Here is a 4,124-nt window from a genome sequence, read left to right on the forward strand (position 1 = left end):
TATTTATAATAGAAATAATATTATTTACATTTTAATAATATGTTAAATTTAATAATTGAATCATATATATGTATTTATCTTTACTAGTTATTTTAAAATAAATGGAGTAATTATTTTGAGATGAAAATAGTGTGTTTTGGGAGTTAGATATTGTCACTTTCAATTAATGATGTGACTCTTATTTACAAAAAAAAAAACATTATTCTCAAACAAAATACATTTATAATTAAGAGTAAAGTATTGTTTTTATAGTCAACGTTTGGGGTAAGTCTTAAAGTTGTCCCTAATGTTTTAATCGTCCTATTTAATTCTCTAACGTTTCAAAATTGACTCAATGTTGTCCTGCCGTTAGGAATCCGTTAACAGAAATGACGGCGGGACAAAATTGAGACGATTTTGAAACGTTAGGGACTTAAATATGACGAAAATATTGGGGACAAAAACGATACATAAAAATAAATTTTAATTTTAGTTTATTTTTTAATAATATCAATTTTTTACTGTACATAGTATTCAATTATTTTTTAATTACATCTAAGTAAATTATACTTAATCACATTACTTTCATTTTAAATAAAATTATTTTTTCATAATTTTAAAGAATTTTGATACATTAGAGATAAAATGTATAATTTATATTTTATTATATATAATATTTTTTTCTTTTCCGCAAGCTTATATACTAGTCATTCTACAAACATTTCATGATAACTAAAATTCTTTAAGAGTAAAATTATAAAAAAAATTAATTTATTTCGAATGAAAGTAATATTTTTTTGGTCACTGAATATGATTAAGTGTAATTTACTTAGATGTGATTAAAAAATAATTGAATACTATATATAGTAAAAAATTGATATTATATATTGAAAGATAAAATTAAAATTTATTTCTATGTATCGTTTTTGTCCTCAATGTTTTCGTCCTATTTAAGTCCTTAACGTTTCAAAATCGTCTCAATTTTGTCCCGCCGTCAATTCTGTTAACGGATCTCTAACGGCAGGACAACATTGAGTCAATTTTGAAACGTTAAGGACTTAAATAGGATTATTGAAACGTTAGAGACAACTTTAGGATTTACCCCAAGCGTTGGAACATAAACGATACTTTACTCTATAATTAAAAAAATTATATTATAAAAAAAGAGAGAACAACATATATGCATTCAGTGTAGAAATAGACAAATAGTGTACTCATGAGAAAATGATGGCTCATGTTTTCTTTTATAGAAACAAAAATCGTGAAGTGCAATGAAATGGAGGAATGGAAAAAAATTTCACAACTATAGTGTCAGAATAAAACGTAAGTTACGTTTTATAAATTTTTATAGTTTTTTTATCAAAGTAATAAAACTTACCTCTGTTTTATAAATTTAACGTTTTTAATTTTTTTTTAATTTCCTTTTAGCCCAAATGCATCCTGTGTTTTATGGATGGGCAAATTTATTTTTTTTCAAAACAACAAACGCAGCCTGCATTATTTAGGTTGTCAAATTTTATTTTGAAGGATGCAAACGCTTGCAATGAGCATCACCAATCTAAAATGCTGGGTCTGGTAGAAGTTGCTGCAACCCGAACTATCGTCAAACTTGATCTGTTGGATGCCACTCTATACATTCGAACGATACTAACGACAACTTTGTGGAGCACATAAACAAATTTGGGGCGAGGTCGTCCAAAACAACCACTCCAATATACGGCCGCCATATAAACTGCACATCAGTAACCACGAGACCTATTAGTAACATTATTATTCTAAATAAGCACGCTAACATAAATGGTTAAAACTTACATCGTTGAGTCTCATGTCATCGGGTCCTCGCCAAACTGCGTCGTAGACCTCCGTGTATATCTTGTATGCTGACGCCAATGACTCCACCTAAGTACGAGTAGGATGAACGCAACAGCAACAACACAACAACAACAACAACAACAACAATAATAATAGTAAAATACAATACCGTCGCGCAAGTGGAATACCAACATCCAGGAGCTCATTGCGCGGTATAGGGGCCATGAACGGCATACGCTTCCACGCCCAAAAAAAAGCAGAACGAGTGGCCCATCCATCTCTTTACAGTTGTACCGTGATGCACAACACAAAAATCTGTATAGATGTGCCAGACTAGCTGCCCCCAATTGTATTGTGGAATCCAGTGAAAATCTCAAAGTAGAGGCAAAAGTTTCGAGTTCAAAGACGTGGTAGACTTATCTGGAAACACCACTGTACCAAGCACGCAGAAAATGTGAGCCCTAACGTATCGCTCAATCGACTCCTACGTGTCACACGGTTCAGTGTCTCTGCACCGTCAGACCCATGCAAGATTTACCTTGCCCAACACGTGATCGTCCGGACCCGGCTGCCGACCAAAACAAGCGATGCAGTTATCCACCAAAAACTAGTAACTGCTATCCGATCTACTAGTGACGGGTTCTCCGTTAACCTGGAAGCCAAGTATATGTATCACGTCTTCCAATGTCACCGTCACCTCGCTCACTGGAAGGTTGAATGTGTGGGTTTCTGGCCTCCATCGTTCCACCAAGACACTTAAGAGTGCAGAATGACCTCTCATTTCGCCTATTTGTGAAACGTGTTGAAACTCAGTTAATGCTAGCGCTGCCACAACTCTCTCATTAAAAGTATCCGGCAGATCAAGCTTTCTAGGCAACAAATTTCTGATCGTCTGCAAAAAGAAAGATAATATTTATTGAAATTAACAACAACAACAACAACAACAACAACAACAACAACAACAACAACAACAACAATGATGCTATGGCTACTACTACTACTACTACTACTACTACTAATAATAATAATAACCGTAATAATAATACCAATAATAATAATAATAATAACAATAAAACTGTTTAAATAAAAATAAAATAAAATAAAAATAAATATATTATTTTTTACAAAATAAAAAAAAACTTATCCATTAAAAATGATCCAAATACTCAATAATGTGTTCTTCGGATAACTAAAATCACAAACTATTTTTTTTATGAACTATTTTAAACCCTGAATCTTCTACCCTTCTTCTTCCTCCCACTCTTTCTCCAACCTCTCAGCTCACTACCCTCCCCTCCTGCAATGCAATGTCCCGCAATGTCCCACCCTTTGGAACCCACCCTTACCTTTTTTTTTGGCTTTCTTTGTTGCCTCCCTTCCTGCATTTTTCATTATAAATGTATGCTCAACATCCTCCTTCAAAATGTGTCACGCGTGCAGCATAGCTCTCTGACAATAGCATCTTGTGATTTATGTCTACTCGCTGACAAACCAACCTGCGTTTGTTGAGCTCCAAGCGGTCAACACACAGCAAGTGTCTGTCTTCATGTAAAAAGCTGTAACAGGTTTTGAGGCTTGAATGTCCCATATTGACAAACGCAACTTGCGTTTTAGTGTTTCTATTTTTGTTTTTTTCTGTCTCAGTCAAAACGTAATCTACATTTTTTATATTACAGGCTATAGCAGATTCACATATATAAATTACACGTCATACATCCATTAAGCTGTATATCACCATTTTTCCATTCATTGATAAATTAATTTCTGAAAAATGATTGACCATAACGTTATTGCAAATGATATGTAGTACAAAGATTTAGCTTGTGCCTCTGGGTCTCGGCATTTATATCCAGAATCACATACCCAACCGCAATATCTGAATTTGTGGTTGTGAGTGTTATCCAGTTATATATCAATTTTATTTAGAAGATACCGTCCTTTAAAGAATGTCCACTACTTTTCACTTTATTCTATTTACAGTACCAAAAGTCCAAAAGGAATATATTGTTGATTATATATATAGAAAAAAAAAACACTCAAATGCTATGTTGCCATATTTTATATTATACGTGATAACTTTGAAATTTTCAAACAAATATTCTACGGTATATGGTGTTGTTGTCATGAATAATAAATAAAAAAGTCAAATTATTTTGATAAATTAATATTACATAAAGTTTAATAGATAAAGTTTTAGCTTTAATAAATAGATTACAGAGTAATTTTTTAGGTCACTAGACATAAATTTTCGAGTATATATGCGATTGGAAGTCAACTATTGATTCTTAGCGTGGTCCAAGTTCACCTTTCTATTGGTTGGGAGATGCAATATA

Source organism: Arachis duranensis, chromosome 5 (assembly GCF_000817695.3).
Source record: "Arachis duranensis cultivar V14167 chromosome 5, aradu.V14167.gnm2.J7QH, whole genome shotgun sequence".
Taxonomy (NCBI): domain Eukaryota; kingdom Viridiplantae; phylum Streptophyta; class Magnoliopsida; order Fabales; family Fabaceae; genus Arachis; species Arachis duranensis.